The 22,680-nt window shown below is 50.7% G+C and overlaps 1 protein-coding gene and 2 long non-coding RNA genes across 7 annotated transcripts in view; 2 read left to right on the forward strand and 1 right to left on the reverse strand.

Moving 5' to 3' along the window:
• The window catches only part of EPS8L2 (EPS8 signaling adaptor L2), a 61,225-nt gene extending 44,238 nt beyond the window's left edge, over positions 1-16,987 (reverse strand). For both annotated transcript variants that reach the window (XM_068683615.1, XM_068683614.1), the window contains exon 1: positions 16,630-16,987. The gene's annotated coding sequence lies outside the window, so the exon portion shown is untranslated. The remainder of the gene's footprint in view (positions 1-16,629) is intronic.
• On the forward strand, positions 760-15,292 carry LOC137857313 (uncharacterized). Of its 4 annotated transcripts, none has more exons than XR_011097049.1 (3): positions 812-1,128; positions 8,012-10,475; positions 10,612-15,292. It is a non-coding gene; the product is annotated as an uncharacterized lncRNA (long non-coding RNA). The 4 variants fall into 4 exon arrangements; XR_011097050.1 differs by having other exon boundaries at positions 903-1,128; positions 8,012-8,160; positions 8,540-15,292; XR_011097051.1 differs by having other exon boundaries at positions 905-1,128; positions 8,012-8,152; positions 8,540-15,292.
• LOC137857315 (uncharacterized) lies at positions 16,987-21,881 on the forward strand. The gene is made up of 3 exons (XR_011097053.1): positions 16,987-18,088; positions 21,082-21,173; positions 21,658-21,881. It is a non-coding gene; the product is annotated as an uncharacterized lncRNA (long non-coding RNA).
• Positions 21,882-22,680: the final 799 nt, after the last annotated feature.

The raw sequence follows: 22,680 nt of genomic DNA on the forward strand, positions 1-22,680 counted from the left end.
CAGACCTTTGCAGTTACCAGAACTACCTGCCAACATGCTGCCTGCAGTGTGCAATGGGAACAGCCCGCCACCCAGAAAACAGCACGAGAGGCTTTGTGTCCCTCGTACGCTGATGCTCCAACAGGCTTTTGCTTAGCCGAGCAGAAGCTGTAATGTGTTAGCATGAAATGCCAGCGGTGCTAATATCAATTGCTCTGTCCGACCCATCTGTCTGAGTGATCCCTGCTCCATCTCCTTGTTCGTAATTGCAGTAACCCCAGTGCTCCCAGTGCCCCCTGTGACCCCAGTCCTTTGCCTGCTGGGAGGTTGTGCTCGCTTCCAGGTCGCCTGCACCTGAACAAGGGCACGGAGCAGGGAGCAGTGTGAGCGCCTGCCGAGTCAGCAGGTTTTTATCCTGCTGGGCTCCCTGCTTTTTATTTATTCATGCTATTTTCATTATTTAACCTTCTTGATGCTGCTTTAAGGACCATGTCTCTGTTCAAACTTGTGTTAAGTGAAATGAGGGTGTGGTGTGATGCGGGCCAAATTAAACCAGGACAGATTCTTGTGCCAGAGCTTTTAATTCAGTTTAAATTGTCTGATATTAATTGAATCCTGGCTGGTTGACTGGTGGAGGACACGCTTCCGAGGGGTTGGAGTCTTTATAATTATTTTGCTAAATTGAGAGACAACCAGACTTGAATAAAATGAAGAAGGGGCTGAGAGAACATCACCTCTAAATGTGGATGGAGCCAGGGACAAGAAGCAAGAAGCTCAGGGGGCTGTGACCAAGCAGCTTGCTTTCCTGGGTTCCCTGTCCCCATGAGGACATCTCTAAGAGCTCCATCAACCTGCAACCTCAATGCACATGTTGTCTTCACCTTCTGCTGTCATTACAGCTGTGCTCACACTCTCTTGATTAGAGGGTTCCTGATCTCTCTCTTATCTCCCTGCAGGGTGTGGCTACTTTCTCCTCCTTCCCCAGTGGGCCAGCATGCATAAGGAAGGGAAGCAAGAGGCAAATTTAGCAGTGACCCTGTAAAGCCTCCATCCCACATCTCTATCTGCCCAAGCTATGCCCAGAGGTCCCATGTGCTGAACTGGGGGCCCAAGGGAGACCAGTGGAAGCCAGCGCTGAAGGACACTGAGGTGGGTGAAGCATTGTGCTTAAAAGCCAAGGAAATCTCACTCCCTGATTTTCCGGACATCCTTGCCCTTGAAGGTCAAATATCCTCCCAAAGACACACACATATTCATGATAGGAGCCTGTCATTGTTGTCTGTGCTCCATTTCTGTACTTTTATAGTAAGTGGAAAAGGGCCATGCATTGTTTTAACTTTCTTTGAGCCTTTGAAGAGGGAGCTGCAGCCCTGCAAGGGTGGAGAAGCTCTGGGATAGAGGAAAAAGTAATAGCTCTCTTTTCTGTAGGGTGATCACTGTGATTGTCACACGGTAGTTTTATCAAGAATACTTCCCACTCATCTGCTGTGGTCATGCATTGTTTTTGTTCTCAAGCAAATGGAAAGGGGTTGTGAAAAATTCTAAATGCTGGGTGAAGATTGGACAACTTGAAAGTAGGAAATATTTGTGTATTTTTAGGGCCAGTACAATTCTCATCATAATCACAGTGAATACCAGTAACAATAGCAGCATCTAGTGCCTGCAAGTGATTTTCCTCATGGGTCTAAGAGCACCTTTAAGACTGAGATCAGAGTGGGCTGGAGAGGGTTTGTTGGTGTCAGAGCCCATCACAATACACAGCTGTAGCAGCAAAGAAACGCTGGGCAGAATGTAACAGGTTTTGCTGGAACAGCAGAAAAAAATAAGGCCAAGCTCAACTTAAGACACTTGTGAGTGGAAAATTTGATACATTCAGTCTGAAATGATCTCCAGTTTAACATCTGTTAAAACTCAGCTGGATTGTGTATTTTAACGTTAGCTAGATTGTGTTTGATATTTATTAAGGACAAAATATATTCATCTATGTGAAAGGGGAAAAGTCGCACTCAAACAGCTAAGTTTGTATTGGATGAGATTTTTGAAATTTTCCATTTTAGTTCCAAGCTGGGATGAAGCCAAATCTCAGAAACTTTCAGGAAAAATAACTAGAAACAAAACAAACAAACAAAAAAAAACACTTATTTTTCTGTGAAGTTCTGACTAGCATTACTTCACCTGTTTTACGCACAAGAAAACTGTGGCACGAAGAGCTGGAAAAAACTTGTCAATGACCATATACATCTTGGTTCTAGAGGAAGGAAAGGCACCTCAACTTTGCATTTCATCCATTGCTCTGTCTGGTAGGACTTGCTACTCCTGAGCTGGACAGAGTTTTGTTTAAGAACTGTCTCCACAACCTTAAAACCCAACAAGCTATCTAGGTATAGTAGTAAGCTTTTCTGTGCATGGGCTAACTCACTTCTAACAGATCTTGATAAATTCTGCCAGGTGTGATAGGACTTCCAAAATGTCCATGGACTTGCACTGAAATATTATCATAATTGGAGCCATTGTACTAATACTAATTGGTTTAACCAGTGTGTCACCAAAAAGGGGGCAAATAGGGCTTAATGTCCACAGCCTAAAGCTTTTCTTGACTGGATTGGGCCAACAGGGCTGAGGCCAACAAGTGAAGTGGTCCAGGCAACCCCATCCATGCAGCCCAGAGCTGGTGGTAGGAATGGCCTTGTTCTGCCCCACATGCGAAGTGCCCTAGGACGTGGTGAGGGAAGGCACCACCAAGCAGGTTATGGGGCATGAACATGGGTGAAATGTACATGATGGAAAGACTGCCCCAGGGCAGGAGGGCATGGATCCCCGGCAGCGTGCTGCTGTCTGTGCAGGCAGCCAGAGCTGACTGGATGGGCCAGGCAGAGGTGCTCAATTAGCAAAAGCCTCGGCAAGCAGCATAAAGCATCAGTGAGAAACATTAGCCGTCCACCTCATGATGTTTTCTTTTTAACTTCCCAGGACAACAAAGCGCTGTCTGTTAGAGTTGCTGGGTGTTTTTGTAAGGGAATGTGATGCTGACGAAAGCTGTTTGACAGACTGTCCTGCAGAGCTAAGCCTTGTCATGTACGCAAGAGCAGAGGAGCACAGGCGCTGTGGCAGGACGTGTCCTGCACTGCTTGGCTTGTCCACGCTCCAGATAGCCCCTGTGAGCGTCCCTCCAACTCCCATCATCTGCCCTGCCTGCTGTGGTAACACACGGGAGGAGCTGGCAGACAGAAGGGGCTACATCCCATGCCATCCCACTGACAGAACAGCTTTGTGGTGTTGGGGAGGCTTTGGGGTGTGTGCTCAGTGCTCCCCATGGGGCACCTGAGAGCTGTAAATTCACACGATCTGCTTTAGGTCTCTAAAATGCTTGTGGGGTGTAACCCAGGAGCCTGCAGCAGACCTGGGAATTTAACCTGGGTCTTGTGTGTCCTGATTCAGCAGCCTTATGAAGAACCCACCCTTCTCTTGCCTTCAGTTGCTTTTCTGAACCTGCCAGGAAGGAAGCCTGGCAGGGCTCACTGAAAGAAACTCAAACCTGTTCTGTAGGGTCTCTTCCAACAGCATATACTCCTAAAAAAAACTGTGTTGCGGCTAGTCAGATAGCATCAGGGGAAGCCCATATCCAGAGCAAAGAAGCAAGTGAACATGCTACATTTGTTGTTGCTGCTTTGTAAAGGCAAGCAAACAAGACACGTTTCCTCTTAAGACTGGAATTTCCAAATCCCATCTTTCAGGTCAGGCCTTGCAAGTCAAGGTGGTTCAGCGAGGCCAAGTCTAAGCTTCATAATTCCATTTGAACCTGTTGCTGGTGATTTCCTGCTTCGAGAAGGGAAAAGCATCCAACCAATCTCTCTCAGAGACTCCCTGGGAGTCCCCTTTATTACCTGCCCTCTTTGAGATGTCTTTACAGAACCCCATGTTTTGGGGTTCTGTTTTTTTGCTTCCTCCCTACCACCCGTGGCACCCTTTCAAATTTTCATCTTTTCAGTGGCAGAGCCAGTCAAGATCACAGGTTGCTTTGGGAAGATGCTAGCCCGTATGGAAGAGGTGAGCCCAAATGCAAGCATAGCATCAGGGTACGCACAGCATGTAGGTGTTACAGTCGTTAGAATCACAGGCAGTGGGTACAGCCTGCTGGGTGCCTGGAAGGAACACTCCCTGCTCTGCACACAAGATTTTTCACATTGCAGAGATTCTCCACAAGACAAGCACCCGGATAAATACAACCCAGCCCAGCAGGTCAGGGACATCAGTTGCTGGCAGAAAGACGTTGTAGATTTGGCCAAATCCCAGCTGTGACTGGTGTGTTACTCACTGTGTAGCTATCGAATACCCAGGCCCAGGTAGAGAAGAACCAAGTCTTCTTCAGCCTCCGTGGAGGAAGCAGGGAGCAGCTCTTTTAGGCCAAGACACCTCCGATCCACAACCACCCTTCTGCTTTGATGGGCCCCAACTGCTGCTTTTTAAGTCTCTCCCCCTTCTTATAGGCCATGCCCTTCTGTGCTCAGCCCAAATGGGATAAGACTTACACCCATCGCTGAGGATCACACCCGAGGAGCCAGTGCCTTGTTCACCAACCTCCTCAGAAACAACAACTTGTGCTTAAAAAGTATTTTATAAGCAAACAGGCCTACTTCCCAGCATTGCAAGGGGAACACCCACATGCTTGTCCGGCAGTTGGGCTTGGCATGAGCGGTCCCCGTGGAGAAAGGATGGGAAATCATCCCCCCTGCAGCACACCTGTACACACACACATGCATGTGTGGCTGTTTGCAGTCCATGGCTGATCTGCAAACAGCCCTTGGTGGAGACCCAGCTCAGGAGCCCAGGCAGTGCTGGAGGCTCTGGGTGCCCACAGAGGCCAGTGTGGCAGAGGAAGGCTCTCAGCACAAGCTGAACCAAACTAGGATCTTTTATATTCCTGCCAGGAGGTAAAACTCCCCTTAAAGAAACAACCAAAAGCAAGTCTAGACAGTGCCTTGCCCTATAAATATCCAGGGAGAACGCGCAAATAGCCACAATCGCCAGGATCTTGGGACAAAAATTGGAAGCTGACTCCACCTCCGCTGCCCCTCTGAAAGAAGTGTGGGCAGAGTCCTCAGGCTGAGTCACTGCTCCTGAATTCACACTTTTCCTCTCTCTTGGAGAAACCCCACAGAAGCCACGGAAAAGCACAGAGCAGGCCTGGGCTCGCTGCATCTGCCGAGCCCGGCTCCTCCGGGGCTGCCAAGCTGAGCATTACCTGTGCTTGGGCTGCGGTTTAGCAAGCCTCAGAATCCAGCCCAGAAATAGCGTGCCAAGTATTAATAGATGCTTTTGGAGACATGGAGGGAGGCGGAGGAGTGCACGCTGTATGAAAGCTCTTTAAAATGGTGTAAAAAATCCTAGTTCCAAACTATCCCAATGGGACAAAGCGTGCAGTGAGTCCCCTGGGAAGAAATGCGACATGAGTTCCTTAGGATTCCCAGGAAGGGAAGAGTGGTGTGGGGAAATTTGTAGTCTTTTCCTCTGCCTGTTTTTCTTTGTGCCCACACCTTCTGCGAGCAAAGGCTGTCCCCTTGTCCAGCTGCTGGCAGATGGGGCATTGGGAGAAGAGAGCGGGCAGGAAACGAGGGGGTTAGAGGGCAGCAAGGGGGTTAGAGCTGTGATTTTCAGAAGGGGGGAGGATTTGACACTGTGCCTCTGTTGCTGAAAGGGATCCTTTTTATTTTCTGTGTAGAAATCAGGACTCGGATGTCAGGCCAGTAAAAACAGGGAGTGACTGCGTGTGTGTCATGTTCCAGAGCAGGACGGATCACGGCCCAAGGCACTGCCCTGTTCTGCTCCAGCCCAGCCTGAAGGAGGGCATTGAATCGCTTCTGTCTTCAGGCAAAGCACCAAAGCCCTGTGCGCAGCTGGCAGCGTGCTCGTGTCTGCTGGCTGCAGGCACTGACTGACTCCCAGAGCTGGTCCTCACGTGCTCCTCACTGCACAACAGGGACACCTCTCCTTTCTCGTTCGGCTTCCTCCAGAAGTAGCAGCTGATCCAACTATCAGACAACTGTCCTGACACCACACTGACACCTGGGTGGTCCCTGTTATCCCCCAGGGGTGTCCGTGGTTTATTGCCAGCTGCAGCCATGCAGATTGGTGACTGACTGGCTGTTGCAGTGGTGGTTGCTTTGGGCTGACCACCTAAGTGCATTAATAGTTCATTAAACATTTACTCTAATGTGTAGGTACGCCGTGACCCCACCTAGTACAGTACAATCCTTACAAGTCAGCCTCTGCAGCTACTACTTTTACAGGTGACCTAACAGATAAATTTGGCAGACAAGCACATTTTCCAAATTGCTTCCCAGCAAAGGCCTTAGCCCCAGGAGGACCATGACACAAACCTGAACACTACTTGCCTGGCTAGTGCCAGCCTAGACAGGGAAGAAATGCTTCAGGGAAGGATGTCTGGGTGGCATGGCTGGTCCCTCACCAACCCCCAGGAGGGGCAGGAGGAGTTGGCCTTGTAAACAGACTCCTGCACACCACCGGTTCATGAGTAAGACAGGGGCATTGAGATCGATGGACATTTCCACTGCCTCCTCCTAAAGGAAGAGCGTTCTTGGTCACTCCCTGGAGTGCTGATTCATTTGTCTGGCAGAGGTTCAGGTGTGCAGCAGGGCAGCTAGTATGTCGAGAGCTTTTATTTTTTTGCAGCTGAGAGAAGCTTGTTGTTAGACTGAGAGCCACTTTTGGGGCCATGTTCAGCATGGTCATCTTGAAGTCCCTGGGGTTGCAGCAAGATGCAGAACATAATGGGTAAATGTGAACCAAGAAATGCTTCTTTCCCTGCGTAGGAAGGTCACACCACGAGATCTTTCCCCAAAGAAAGGGAGAGGACTGCAGCCTCTCTCCCTCTGCCTGTGCCAGCAAGTAGCTGTTCCACACTGCTCCATACTCCTTTTACAAATGTCTGCATACAGCACTTTGGGCTTGGGGCAGCTAATACATCAATAATTTTCATTTCCTGCTCTAAAATTCACCCTCTGACTTTGGGCAGGAAGGTGGGGCAGAAGATATGAGGGAGATTCATGTCTTGAAAACCACATTTGATGTTTTAAGGCTTTTCCAGCCTCCTTAGCCTAATCACGACAGCATTCGTTGCCACCTCTTCCCACCCCATTTTATGCTTCCTACTCATATCCTGTCTATGTATTTTTGGCCACTTAAAAACAATTCATTTGAGCTAAAACTTGGCACGTGGGAGCACCGGTACGAGTGTCAGTGCAGGAAAACAAGCTGACATCAGTTTAACCAGCTCAGTGACTTGGTGGCAACCACAGTACCAGGGACGTGACAGGGCTCAGGTCACATTTTGGGCTGGCAGGGTGGTGGGGATTCTCTTATCAAGTATCGCTTGCTGGTCACCCCTGGAAGGCAGAAACAGGAGTTCATCAAAATGTGCTTTGGCTGTCAGTCGTTTATTTGTTTTACCTGAGAAATGTTGAGATTTTGGGATTCCCACAGAGCCCCCCTAGGAACTGAAATGGTGATTTCTGATGCAAAATGTGTTCTGTTGGGAAATATTTGACCAAACTTCTATGCTCTGCTCGGAGGATAGCCTCTTTTGCGTGGTGAGTTTGCAAATGAGGAAATAAGGGCAGAATGTGAGTGAAAATTATTAAAGTAGGGCAGATAACAAAAACGGCATAACAAAACTGTATGGTCTCACAAAGAGAGAGCTGCAGGCTGCAGTGGAATCAGCTCCTGTGGCTGGGAGCAGAGATGCAGGGCAAGTGCCTGAGCTGGGAAGGGCGGCTGGCTGTCAGGGGAAGAGTTGCACTTGGTGCCTGGAAACCCACAGAGGATGGGCACAAGGGCAGATGATACAAATGGGCTCATTCCTTGCCTGCTCTCTTTAACCTCTTCTTAAGCACCAAGGTGGTGGCCCCCAGCAAGTGTGTGTAGGAGCACTATGACTCAGAGCAGGAATCAACAGGGCTTGAAACCCATTCCCCCCGACACACACATTTTTTCACCTCGCCGTTTCATTTTCCAGCCAGATCAGCTCCAGGACCTGACTCGCAGCCCAGCCCCACGAGATGTTGTGCCAGCACAATGAAGCAGAGTCACAGGAGCACGAACGGCCGAGAATGCTTCAAGCCAGCCTCACTGCCAAATGTGGAGCCCCCTCCTGCGTGTATGCAAGTAAACCCTGATCTTTTTCAGTGTAACCATCTGTGATCTGGGCTCAAGGGCTGATTTCCATCACTTGGGCTTTCAGTAATGCTACCAGGCTCTGGGGATGAGGCCTGCAGGAGCGGGATTTTGCAGCACAAACAGCCAATTATGCAGTAACCAGAACAGTCCCGTGAGAGATCATTCCAAAAACAAACAAAAAAAATCTGTTCCCTTTGCCCTTTGTTTCATTTAGAATAGAAGGATGTGTGTGGTTGGGTTTATCAAAAGAATTTAAATGGCAGTTCCTAATCTTACAGTGCAGAAATGTTTTAACAATCTCACTGAAAATAAAATAAAATTACACTTCTGCTAAGGCAAAGAGTAAAAGCATATTTGGTCCCTGCAGCAGAGGTCTGGGATGAGAGTCTGTGAGGATTACAAGAAACCAGGAGTGATAACAGAGCCAGAAATGGCATAGAAGAGTTTCCTGCAATGTCTTGAAGAGGAAAGGCTTCATAAGCTGCTCCCACGTGCCCGCAGGGGCTTGGCACAGGGATTTCCAGTCCCAAAAGACTAAAGCTCTGCAGGCAGACACAAAGGAGATGCTTTCTGCTGTGGGAAGCTCAGTACTGTGGAGCAGGTTACCAGAGAGGCTATGCCATCTCCAGTCTTTATTTTCAAGAACCAACCAGGTAAAACTCTGATTTCAGGACTGACCCTGCTTTGGTTAGGTTAGAGACCTCCTGAGATCCTTTCTGACCTGAATTACCCCATGATCCTCAAAGGGGAGAGGGAGAATGAGCAAGAAAACCCTTTTATGCAAAGAGGCGGGCAATCTCAATGAGCTTCAGGCTTTGATGGGAGAGGCAAGTAGCCCAGAGAAGCACAGGAATACATGTTGTTTTGAGAGGGACAAGGGCCCTCTGAGAAACCAAAGGCATGTATCCTGCACCAGAGCAAACACCAGCTTTCCTGAACAGCAGATATGCAACCCTGGTAGCAAAACTTCCTGCACAGTTCCCCTCAACTGTAGATAAAATTATATTAGATATAGTTTTTAGCTCTTTCAGTAACTACCCTTCCTGGCCTGACCTTGGTGGACAAGCAGCCCTCCTGCCCGCAGCTGCCTGGAGTTCAGGATGCTCCCAGCGTTTCCTCTTTCAGCACACGCAGCCCTGGTGGGGCTCGGCTGGGCTATGACAAAATGCTACTCCTGGCGCTCGCCTGCCAGATCCTCAACAGTCCTGCTCTGTAGGACCAACTTGTGGCAAAAGCCTAGCATGGACCTACTGCTAAGCTGGGTGTTTTGAGCTAACCAAGCCCTAATTTTACTTGAGGTGTCAGGGGACAGAATGCTGAGACGAGAGGACCTGAGTGGCAGTCACCCATGCAGTGGAGAGCAGATTCTTCATGCAGCATCTTGGCAGCTATTTGCACTTGGCCACGGACAGATCGTGTTGGAGCCAGCGTCACACACGGTGCTCTTAGGAAAACACTTGGGACTGCTGAGAGTGGTGACAGCCCAGATTGGCCCTGCTGTCTTCACCAGTGCTTTACGTGTTCTCCTAACCTTTGACTTACAAGGTCTTGGCAGGCAGGGAGCAGAGATCAGGAGTTTCCTTGGGGTTGTGCCAGGTGTGGAGCAGATGTTCTGGGGACCTGTCTGGTCTAGTCCGCATGTGACTGCAGCAGGCGGGCGCTGAGCGCTCAGCTTGTTTCATCCAGCCACCCTCAGCCCTCGCTTCCTAGGCTGTGATTAAACCTACACAACATTTCCTCTCACCGATCAGTCACCGGGGCTGGGGCCAGAGGCAGCTGCCTGGACACAGGGTCACCCATTGCCTCTGCCCCCTGTGCTCAGCTCCGTGTGGGTGTCAGGGTGAATTTGTCCGACTGCACTTTGTCCTACCCATCTAAACTTTTGACACCCCAAACCACCTGCGGCAAGATGCAGCTCAGCTCTGCGTGGTGAGCTCAACCATCTCCTTTTGTCTGCGCTGCACTTGCCAGCTGCTGGTTTCTCAGGATGCCCCCCGGCTCTGTTATCAGTAAACAACTGTTCCCATCTCACTGTCTCCATGCCACGGGCAGCATCGCGGATCTCGAGGACAGCAGCACCTCAGCTCTGTCACTCCCAAGCTGGAGAGTATTGGGAGTTTCGTAACTTAAGCCACATATAAAAGGGCCCTTCCTTCTTTATTTTTAAACAGCAGCAGAGCGGAGGAGCAGTGGAAGAAGGGTGCTTCCACGTGTGAGAGGATTGCTCAGGCAGCTGATGGCCTGACCACACCTAGGGTGTTACCTGCTCCTACTGGCAAAGACCAGCGACAAGCACAGCTCTGGTACATTTGCTTTCAATTTATCCTGTTCAACCTGCTCTCACCTAGGTCAGTGCAGCAGCTCCTCTGACTAAGCTGCAGTTTTTCTGGCTTTTTTTTTTTCAGTTGGTGAAACTTTTTTTTTTTTAACTTATTCGAGCAGTAGCAACTGACAGCAGCAACAAAATTGACAGTGCTGTGGATCTACAATCAACCCTGAGAGCCTTTTATGGCACATTTACTCTCCCCAGTTCTACTGAAAACAAAACAACCAAAAAAAAACCAACATGCTCCCCACGTTATTCACATCTAACCTGCCCTGGCTTCATTCGAGTGTCTGCTTGGAGTGAGCTTATGCCAGGATGCTGGACTGGGCTCTCCCTTCACCAGCCTCTGCTACTGAAGTACTGCAGGGCCAGCTGCAAAATGCTGACTTGCACCATTTAGGAACCAGCACTTTGACTTCAGTGGGCCTAATTGCTGCTCCCATGTCATAGATGTCCTACCGTCCTCCTGCAATTTGGAAGGGTTTGTGTCAGCACAGTCATGGACCATCACCACCCGGAGATCTGCTCGGGATGCTGGCCTGCAGGTGCCCGGTGCTGCAAGGCTCCATCCCCTGACTGCCCAAGGGGCCTGGTTCTGTTCTCCTGTGGAGCTGAGCATGGATCCAGCCTCTTGAGGTCCATCTAATTCCAGTCAGAGGCTTGTCTCCCAGTGTTGTTTGGGTGCAGGCTGAGGCACATTTCATCCCAGAAGTGCTGCCTGTGTCAGATACTAAGGGCTGGAGTCTCAGCAGGGGACAACTCAGGAGCCAGCCCCTAATCCCAAACCTTACACCGGACGAGCAGCACCCACACCTGCACAGGCTATCCAGATGCTTGTTGTTCCTCCTCCTTCTTCAGAGAGTTTTGAAAGTCCCATATCTCAACCCAGAAGCAATGCCAAGAGCATCAGGTACTGAAAACAAGATGAACTGCCTTGCTGTGTGAAAGTCAGTGTTACAGATTAACCTGCGGGAATGGCCGGGAACAAGTCCATTCGCTTCCTCCCCAGAGGAAAGCATGAATATCTTTCTAGGGAACAGAGAGGTTTTAATTAGTGCTCCCTTCTGCATAAAGCCTGGCTCTCCTACTCCGTCTCCTCAGATGAACACAGCTATAATTAAGAGGCAGCAGTGTCAGGAATGAGAGCAGGCTCCAGCCTGTGATTTATTAAGGGCTGTCGTGGGTGCAATTACCTTTCTCTCTTCCCCTCTCCCCAGTGTTTTCATAAAGTGAATTTACTGATGAAAGAGGTGTCTCAGGCTAGGGCAAACAGATGTCTCAGTGCTTATCTTCTGCACAGACACAGCAAAAGCAGAGTTGCTACTTCTTTCTCCATAGAGTTACCATCGAAAGCCTCAAACCTGGCTTGGAGGATTTCATATCTACGAGTCCCAGTTCTGGCCCAAGCCCCAAGCCTCTGTGACTCCCTGTGAGCCACACCTGGACCAAGGACCAGCACCCACCAGCACCCTCCTCACTGCCAACCATCTCCTGCAGGATGAGGAGTGACCCCAAAGGAGTCTTGCTGGTAGCAATGAGGAGTGAGCAGCAGTAAAGGACAAGGCACCTGCTTTATCCTCAGCAAGGAGGTGAGTTAGGGTTAGGGTTTGGGTTTGCTGACTTTGTATTTGCTGGTGCAGGTATCTAAGAGCCCACAGCTTGGGTGGCAGCTCTAGTTCTCCCAGCAGCCAACACCTCCAACACACAAAGAGCTTCTGAGTTAGACACAGCCCTGGTGTGAAGCCAGCACAGGCACCTTGTCGCCTTGTCCCGTCTCCGAAAACCACCGCGAGGAGCAACAAGTGAGTGGCACTGTGCTCCTCGCTGGAGCTCAGTGATCGGCTCCCAGATAGTTCCCACTTCTGGTTGTCTTCAGCGAGAGGGAAGCTGCATGTAAACAGTCTGGGGGAGGCTGGTGTTGGCTCAGACTGTGCCTGCTCACTTGATTTAATCACCATCCTGCTAGCGGCAGTTTTTTACTTTCTGTATTGCTTAGCAATGGTCAGCATTACTGCTGGGTGGCTGAACTTTGGTTTATTGCCATTCAAATGGTCCGCAATTTACCTTTGTAGGATATAAATCTGGACAGCTCAGACTGATAAGAGAGTGAGAGAAAAAAAAAAAAAAAAGGAAGTAGGAAGAACAAAATTCAAGCAAATTTGAATTATGAAAAGCTTTGAAGTGCCAGTAACCCAGCTGAAAACCAAAGCAAAGAAAGCATTAAAGCATTTGCTGGCTCTTTTCAAGGTGGTGTTGAAGACCCAAGCCCAACTAATGCGGAGTGTTACTGCTCTACTGGCCACCAAAGGAGCCGCCTGCGCCCTGGGCAAGGCTGGGCTGGAGGTCAGTGAGCCACGAGGGCTCATTTGTGCCACACCTGCCCATCACGACAGCCAGAGCTGCTGCCAGATCCTATCAGCTGCCCCCTTCCTGTGAGTCCCCACCTTTGGCTTCCTCTTCCTATCCCTATCCCCATCCCCAACCCACCACCACAACTGGGAACAGCCCCAGCACAGCTCCTCCTTCCCATGGGATCCCACAGGACACAAACTCCTTCCTTGTGACAACAAGTCCAGAATGGACTCAGTGTGAGTGGAGGAAGGTAGTGTGTGTGCCCACTGTCCAGAAGGCAAGCTTTTGGGGAAGCTTTTGGTCTGCTTCCTTGGTGGAACCTCGGTGGTGGTGAGCACATCGCAATAAAACCCTTGGGATCATTCAGGGAATGGGAACACGGGCTGGGCTGTCCTGGGAAACTGCAGTGCAGGTGAGTGGGGAAAGTCTCCAGACTGGTCCAGCTCCCAGCTACACACCCTTCCTCATTGTGATTCTTCCTGATTTATCTGAACTACCAGGAAATAAAAACACTGGAGCTCTTTTGGTTAACCCCCTGTGGCATCGTGTATTTCAAGTTTGCAGGCAGTGACATCCCCAGCCGGGTGGAAAGGAAACCTCCCACTTCCCTGGGAGAGGAAGAGCTCTCACGTTGTGCAGAGTTGGCTTTGTCCATGCAGGAGCAGCTCAATGACACCAGTGCATGGGATCGTCTCTCCATGATCGAATCCCTCTTGGCAGCGTTTCTGCCAAGTGTTTCATCCTTCCCCTCCCTTCGAGTGGGAGGCTGGAATACCTCCTGGGTAGGTAGGTAAGTATTTTTTCTGGGCACCTGCTGAACCTTGGCCAAAGTAGGGTAATTTAGAAGGCCGTGCTGGAAAAGCCAAGTGCTGCCAGGCCTTCCCGGTACTGCGTGCATGCTGCTGCTCATCACAAGACACCCTGCTGCCGAGAAGGTTTTATTGCAGCGCGGGAAGCCATCGTTTGCTGCTCCAGGAAGTTGGTGCACTTGTCCCAGCACTTCTGCCCGGGACACGCAAGGGAAGGCTGGTGAGGCTCGAGTATTTTTAGAGGGTGATGAATTTTATTGCCAATGACACCAAGCTCATAGGCTAAAGGCCGTGCAAAGACATGCGCTGACTGCTGTTTTGTAAAACAGACGTGAGGCCAGACATCAGCCCCACACAAGGAGAAGATGGCTGAGTCCTCATCAAAACCACAAACCTGCCCTGACAGCATGCAGAGCGAGACCGTGGCATGGAAGAGAGAAAGAAAGCAAGACAGTGTGGTGGAGATGGCTCCAAAGCAGCACCCCAGGACCCAGCCCTCAGGGAATAATGCTCCGAGGCTCCCCCCACACACTCAGGCTTTGCACCCGGACTTATTTATATGGATGTTTCTCAAGCCCACACAAGCCAACGCATATATTTCCTGTTTCACTCCTTTCTTTGTCTACCAGAAGGACTGAAAGCTCACGAGTCCATTAGGGTCCCTTCTGAATCGCTGTCCCTATGCAGTTATGCTTCCAGGCTGAATTTCCCTGTGGCCCTGCGAAAAACTCTCTGTTTTCCAGCACGTTCAAAACTATCTGGTGAAGGGTGAGATGCCAGCACACATCTGTAGACGTGGCCCCAAGGCCATCCATCTCAGCAGGGTCCTTGCTAGGACGAACAGCCCAGTTACTCCTCCGGAGTGATGCTGGCTGGCCTGGGTTCCGCCTGTGCAACCCCTCCCTGCCTCTTCGTGCCCTTTCCTGAAGCCAAGCAGCCCCAGCAGGACAGCCCTACAAAATGGTGGCTGCTGCTAACGCTACTGCAGACGGCTCCTTCTCCACAACGCACCTGCGTGCACGCAGGCGAGCTGCTGTCCAGCTTGGCAAGCACCCCGTCCATGCAGACGGGGAGTCGGTCAGATCGAGCCACAGCAGTAACAACCCAGAGAACCTACTTGGCCAGGCTCGGGGCCAGGTTTTGTCACTCCAGCTGTTGGTGAGTTGTTTGCAGTCAACAAAAGTAGGCACCAAAGGAGAGAGGCTCTCTGCCTCCAATACAGAGCCCGTGGCCCAGAAGATATTTCCCCCTTCAGGCTGCTCACCTCTGACTTAGTGAGTTTGCCCGCTCTGCTGCTGGGAGGTGACAGCCACGGTGGCAGAAAGCTGAGGACTGCAAGCTTGGCAAACTGCTTTATCACACCGAGCAAACGGGGGAGTATGCGTGTGTGCCCACAGCAGCAGCGCTCTGTCACAGCTGTTCCCTTCCTTGGGTCTTTACCAATAACCTGATCAATGATGCTGGTGCTCAGCTGCTTCTCTGGTGCCCAGAAACAGACCCAGGCCCTGTAACTTTTTTCCTTACATGCTTAATCCACCCTTCTTGTCCTGCAGAGTGCAGCAGATCCTGTGCCGGACCTGCTGCAGATTCCTGTGCACTCTGCCGGGCCGGGATCCAGCTGAGAGAGCAAGAAGTCCCCGACCAGCCTCGCTTCCTAACTCTTCAGCAGCAAAAGCCAAGAGCAGGTACAACCCAGGCCCAACAGCAGGCCTGGGGCTTAATCCATCTGTTTGTGTTATCCCAAACACCAGTTTTTAACCTTGTTTTTAATAGGGCGAAGCAATGACCTTTGCCACTTTACAGACACGTTCCCACAGTGGATCCCAACTCCCTCTTCACAGCTGTGTTTTAAAGGGCCCCACGATCCCTCTGCCCTTTATGTGAGTTGGGGACTAATTTTTCTCCCTTGTCAACCCCAAAATTGATCACTTGACTAAACAGAGCCAGGAGCCCCGCTGCATGTGGCAGTCACAGGTAAAACCCCGCGTGGGTCTTCCCTTCGGCTGTTGTGCATCTGCTGGGGGCTGAGCCTTTCTCTGTTGTTACTTTAACCCATAAAAAAGTCCTTTTTTGGGACAGAGCCCACAGAAGCAGCTCAGCACTGTAGCACCTGGCCACACAACCACCAAGAGATCTATCCCCAGTTACAGCACTCGCTTCATGTGGCGATTCAGAGCAGCCCAGCACCAGAAGCGTTACCCCCTCCACTGCCCTAATTGTGGCAGGGCAATCACTGTATTTTACTACTGTGTTGTCTCAGAGTTATTCTGCATATTTAAAAATAACGTCAGTCAAATCGTTTGTCCCTGAACCTTGTCCTCAGTGGAGTTTGCACTGGCATTTTCCAGGCAAATAAGTGAAAGGGGAAGGAGAGCAGCCCTCAGACTCGGGAATAGGAATGAAAGCTCGCAGGTAGCTGGAGCTGTCACGCGAGGGGATGGGGTGGCTCTGAGCGAGCCTTCCCCTGATTTTGAAATAGGGTATTGAATCCTGCCAAGGTCACGGGCAGGGAGAGCTCATCGAAAGCAGCAGCCTGAGAGGAGCCCGGTGGGTAGCGGCAAAAGTTCTCTCCACACACATCCCAAAGGGAGGAAACCCCAAGGTTTGCAAACAAACAGCTGCTCAAACCCCTACTGTCTCCGAGCTTCATTAGAAACGAAAAAAAGATCCTGTTCTGTGCAGGACGGACATTTTGCTGCCAAGAAAGTGCCACCTACTGGATCTAGCCTGCTGGGGACGTGCAAGAACGGGAAACAAACCCAGAAAAAAATTCTGCTAGAAAAATAACTTTTTTTTTTCACGTTGAAAAAAAAGGATATAAAAGTATACATTTACAGGTATCCCAGCCACAGCCCCCTCTGATCACGCCCCCTCCGAGGCTGAATCAGCCAAACTTTTGAAGCGGATAAACTCAGGGAGGGGGGTGAGGGGGGGGATGTAAAGTTTTAGGGTTTGAAAGGAGAGACTCACCGGTGCCGAGAAGCCTCTGGTGTCTCCTGCAGTCTCCTTGGCTCCTGTACGTCCTGTCCCACTTAGCTGTGCCCTCCTAGTGCAATCCTGCTGCCATTCTCCGGCAGCCCAGCTCCCTGTGCCTCCCTGCGACACGCTCTGCCCACGAGCCGAGTGCCCCAGCCGAGAGGATGGAGGGGAGAGCAAGGCAGAGCCCACCCAGCGCCCCAGCCCGGGGGTCCCGCTGCCTCCGGCTTCGCTCTGCCCTTTCGTCCCCGTGCCACTCGCCCCAGTTGTCTGCGAGCAGGTGACAGAGGTTTCTTGGCAGAGGAGAGAGGAGGGGAGGGATGTGGAGGCAGCGAGAGGTGGAGCTGGACCCGGAGCAACAGGTTACTGTATAACCAGGAGCCGGTGGCCCCGGCGCAGCGCCTGCATCCCCGTGAGGTGCGGGGGCACCTGGGGCCTTCGCCCGCTCCTGGCCCAAGGGGAGCCAGAGCCGAGCCGTGCGCTGCCTGGGGGGGACGTGTAAAACTTCAGGTTTCTTCCGCCCGAGAACATTTCGTGCCCAAGCGGGAGGCAGAAGGCAGCGGGGGGGAGGTGGGTGATGAAGGAGTGTTTTGAGCTGGGTTTTCCATCCAGGGCGAGGGAGGGGACGCGCTGCCCCGAGCGCCTCGCGGGGGGAACAAGGCACCTTTTGTGCAACCTGGCGCCCTTCTCTGCAGCTCTGCCGCTTGTTTTCCTCCAGCTTTGCTCTCGCCTCTCCCTCTGCCCTGTCATCTGCAGCAGGGAAAGATGCCGTGAGGTGGACAAAGAGGGCAAAAAGTTCTCTCCCCAGGGCCCCAATCCAGTGGGGGGATGAGGAGCAGAGCCCCAGCCAGGGCACCGCATGGCACAGCTCTGTGCCCCTCAGGGTGGCACGGCCATAAAGCCCCTCATCTTGCCCCAGTTCCTGAGCTGCTGGGAGGTAGCAGGGCTCTGCCCCACGTTTCAGCCCCTGGCACTGGGCAGAGGCAAAACACAGCTTTGGCAGAGGGTTATGGCAGGAAGGGGGCTGTGAGTACTTAAACCACCTTCGGGAGGACCAAGACAAGCAATTGCCGTGGCACAGGGGGGAGCTGAGGGCTTGCTGGCCTTTGGCACCAGGCAAGGCTTTGGTAGCAGCACCGTGCCACCTGAGCAGGAATTGCTCCTCGGCTGGAGGTGCTCGTTGTGGGCTCTGCTCTGTTGACTGCTGCAGGCAGGACCCTGCCTTTATTCACATGCGTGTGCCCACAGGCTCTGGTGGAGATGAGATCTAAAAGGCCATTTTGGCCAATGTGCAGAGCATTCCCATGCTATTGCAGTGCTGTGTTGGACCTCCCCTGCAGCTGTACAAGCTACATCGTCTGTACCAGCAGGAGCCAGAGCATTGCTCCTTTTCTCCAGGTAACAGGAGAGGCATGCTGAAAGCAAAAGCAGCTTCTGGCAATAAGGAACCGAGGTAGGACTTGAGCATTGCTCTTTGCATTGTGGTGAGTGCTCTCGCCATCCCGATGCATTACCCTCATGCTCTCTGAAAGGGTTTCTTTAGAAAAGAAACCTCAGTCTCCTCTTGTTTTCCCTTGTTGCTCCTCTCTTGCTTGCCAAAAAACAGGGAAATTTTAAAGGACAGTAAGGCTGCTCCTGAGCTTCTGTTGCCAGACTACATTGAGGATGTTTGGGCTGTGCTCTGGGGTCTGCCCTGCTGCCAGCTCTGTGCTGCTGAGTGTGTGGTTTGGGGCTCGGAGGGACGCTGCTCTCTGGGGAACAGTCTCTCATGTGGGCAGACTATTTGTCTCAAAAAGTACCTGGTTTCATCTGTCTGAAGACTTAGTTTTTAAACATTTTTTAAATTGATGGGATTAGCTCATGGGCTGAGGATCATTAAGCTGGAAAATACCAGCTGAGTTCATGGGTGTTACAGCAGTGGTAGTGTGTGATCCGTCTGGTTGGCGGATCTTGACAAAATAGAGCTTGTTAAAAGATTTTATTAAAGCGGATGTGCTTGACAGACACCCCCCCCGCAGCCCACTCCTCCAGCGTGTGTTGAGCCCATGGCACACGGATGATAGACACCACCACCACCGGCCCTAGGAAGCTGCAGCTCCAGCAGAGACCAGAGAAATACGAAGATGCTTCCACCACGGGACACAAGCCTGGAGGAAGCCCGGCCTCCTCAACACGGTGCCTGTCAAGCTCCCCATCGTGGTGGTTTCCTCAGTGCCAGCTGCACCACAGGGGCTTGCGCTCAGCTCTCTGCCTGGCCCACGGCCGAAGCCACGCGGCAGAAACGCCCCTGGTGAGTTATCGTGGGAGGAATGCTGCTGGGTGAGCCGGACGGGCAGGGGGAGAGCCAGCTCCCCAAAGGACAGCTTAGATTATCAGCAGCTAGATTTTGGCAGGAGAATGACCTCTTCCGCTGCGGGGAAATGTGATCTGGTGCTGCTCAGCGTAATGCACCCACCCTGCGCCCCGTCATCCTCCTCGCCTCGGTGTCAGCGCGATCCTGGGGGCATCTCTGTGCATGCAAACACAGCCAGTCTTGGGAGAAACACCATTTGGAGACTGCCAACCCGGGAGGGGAAGGGACATCGGTTCCAATAGCAGGAAAACACGGTGGGAACGTGCTGGCAGGCCTTGCAGCTGAAAGGTTTTGTGCAAGAGAGCCTTACCGCTAAAATGCGTCAGCCGCCACCGGGGCGTTCCAGTGGGAGCGCTGGGCTGGGCTCACTTTCCCGGGATGCAAACAGGTAGTTGGAAGGATATTGTTGGAGAAGCTATTTAATGTTTCAGGCGCTAACTGCTTGTTATCTGGCAGTTTCGGCTCCGTGTTCATTATGAAAATAGGCACAGCGGGCTACCGTGAGGTGCCGTGCCCCGTAGGGAATCTCTAACTGCTGAGCAGAGGAGGGAACTTCTGGGCAGGAAAGAAAACCACAACTGAGCTCAATACATCTTCCTTGCAACATCTGGTGCCGGTCAAAGTGGGGCAGAGGCACTGAGCCAGATGGGGAATTACCCTGATGCACACAGCAGTGCCTGCACACCAGCTTGCTTGGTTCCCACATGCAGAGCTGGATGAGCGCACATCCTCAGCCTCTCTTCTTCTTCCACAGCTCGAAGATGTTCAAAACTGGGATGAAGGTGGCTGTCACCACGGGAATGCAGCACTTTGGTTGCATTTTGGTCTCTGTGTTGTTTCTGCCTGCTGTGGAACACAGAAGAGCTTCGGACCAGTAAAGCCCCATCTCTCAAAATATCTGAGCGTGAAATGCCAGGAGGCCGACTTGCTTCTCGGGATCAGCCTTTTAAATCAGGTTGGCGGCAGACACCCCTCTGATGGCTTGAGAACAAAGACTTCTTCCTTGCGGAGTAAACAACACCCAAACCCAGCTCCTCAAAATATGTGTTCCTCTAAATTTTTAATGCCGTTTTCATCCAACTTGCTCATCCTGTTTCAGAAGGGCTGGGCCTCATAATTAAAAGCTCCAGCGATCTTATGTCTGGCAAATGTCATCAATGGCTTTACTATGCTGTGCCCTGGCTTCTCTGAGCAGTGGGAACAGTTTGGAAAGGAAGTTGCTGGTTAAAGAAATGCTCTGAAGTCAGGGCCTAAATCACTTTGGTCTTTGTTGGTACAGCAGAGAGAGAAGCTGTCACAAAATCAGTCACCAGCATAAATGACAATTCCCATTCAAATCCTGGAAATACCCGAGGTGGAGGAGTTGTCTGAAGCTTCTTTCTTCTCCTACATCCATCACAGAGTGAGGGGCTGACACCAGCGAAGTATCTCAGTATCTGAGCATCTAATCAGAAGAAGTTTCTGGACAATTTTATCTTGGAATCGGATGAATGACGTGGAGCTGTCCTGCCCTTCTGAGGGTGCAGGTCCAGGTTGGCGTCAGCTGACCCCCAGCAAGCACCAGTGGCCAGTCTGCAAGCCATCAGGCTCTGAAACAAGCCTGAAAATTGGTTTATCATCGTATACTTACCCACTGCTGCCTGTAAGTGAGCATTATCAGTCTCTGTTAATTCTCATTTTCCATCTAGCTGATGGTGTGAGGCCATTAGGGACCAGCAGGTTCATCATGGAGCGTGCTTTCTAAAGCACCTTGAGGAGGTGGCTGCTTTTCTCCATGTGGTGCAGCAGACTGTCCTGAACTCATATTATACTGTGGGGTTAAACAGAAAGATGGCAGCCATCACCTCATTAACACCTTCACCAGAACAGCCGTTTCTGAGGACTGCTTTCTGCACGAGATCCATTTTTACAATGCAGAATCCAAAACGGTTGTAGGGCAGTAGCTGAGGTGGTGGTGACCTGTGGTGGGGACTCAGTTAAACATTTCAGGGTAGGAACACCTTCTGCTAACTTTACTAACATGTCGTGTATCTGCCTACACTCTAGGTCTTTGCAACCTCTTCTTGTGCTAATATTTTGTATTTTGTCTGTAGTAAGCACCATGAGATGGAAGGAAGGTAAAGTGCAGAGGCTGCAACTTGAAGTCAACATGTGTGACTCCATCTGCTGTACCACCTACATTCAGGTAAAAAAAAAAAACAACAAAAACATTCCACTTAGCAGAGTTTCCTTTAAAACCCGTCAGACTATTTCCAGACCTCTGTATAAGGCAGGTATAAATAGATACCAGGAAAATTTGTTCTTTTATTTGTACGCATACAGAAAGGGCTTTTGCTTGGAATGCATTCATCATTACCAGCGTAGATCCAGGTAGGTATGTTTGTCGATCTTCATAACAAGTATGTGATGAGTACATTCCATTATGCCAAGCAAATCTGGAAGAACAAATGGGTGGGTATTTGATTTGTGCAGATTAAGCCCAGAAACATTTGGTCATTCAGTTTACTGGCAGCTTCTTCACACTCAGTTCTGCTGCTTCACTGTCTTCACGGGTGCAACCTTCCTCCTGCTGAGCAGCAAAGGGTTGTTTGTGACACTGACTAGACCAGGATGAGGATCTGGCCCGAGGAGATTCATGCCAGCATGCAATGTTTTGGTTTTGACTACAGGGCAGTGTGACGTGGCCAGAAGCTGGCGTTACTGGCCTTTGAACGGGCTCCCACAGCTAAGACTGAAGGATGAAACCGGCTGCTTCTGCACCTTTGTTCCCTCCTGCCACCACTGGCAAGAAAAAAGCGATGTGGCTGAGGCTGTGCTGGGTCTATTCCACTGTACTTTCAGCCCTTGGCTAGTGTAAATTAGCGCAGACCTCAAACACTCTTTCCCAGCGCAGGAGCATGGCCTAAATACAGCTGCACTGGGATCAGAAGTTTGTTGCACACATCCAGTCTCGCCCAAGTCTCTCTTTGTGCAGCTTAGCTGTACCCTAAGATTTGAACAAAATGCTCTGCACTTCAAACACTTCTTAGATCTAACACATTATTTATTTGAATAAATAAATACAAAAATAAGAAATTCTGAATACAAAAACTGCTTGTACAAAAACCCCACAAACTGCCCAAGCTACATGTTATTGCATATTTTTGATAGAGAAAAAAAAAATCTGAAATTGCACGCAGTTCTTCACTTAGTAAGAGGCTGGAATGCAGTACTTTCTGCAGAATCATGGATATAAATACATTTAATGCTAGACAGAAATACACCTGACAACATTCTGTTGGGCTTTCAAATAGGACACAAGGGTGTGTGAATGGTGAATGTTTATGTTCATCTGAGGTCCGTCCTATTTAAACAAACAAACCCTCACACTACTGCCTTTGGCCTCCACATCAGCAAGAACCAGCTGCCCAAACCTCAAATCTCGAAGTATGAGCAAAACTCAATTCAACTCTCTCCCTCCCACTGGGATAAATCAGGCACTGCCCTACTAAAGTCAGGGAAATTACCGCTGGGCTCTGAAAACACAAATGAGAGCAGAAGATGTATAATAAAGCAAAATTGTGCCCTGACACACAGAAGTGTATGTGTCAAGGCAGAAATGAGTCCAGGCTATGCTGGCCTGATTCACTTCTGTGTCACTTGGGTTGCACGTTGCTGCCATGCCGTGAAAGCTCATGCAATCCCAATGACAC

Source organism: Anas acuta, chromosome 5, assembly GCF_963932015.1.
Source record: "Anas acuta chromosome 5, bAnaAcu1.1, whole genome shotgun sequence".
Lineage (NCBI taxonomy): Eukaryota > Metazoa > Chordata > Aves > Anseriformes > Anatidae > Anas > Anas acuta.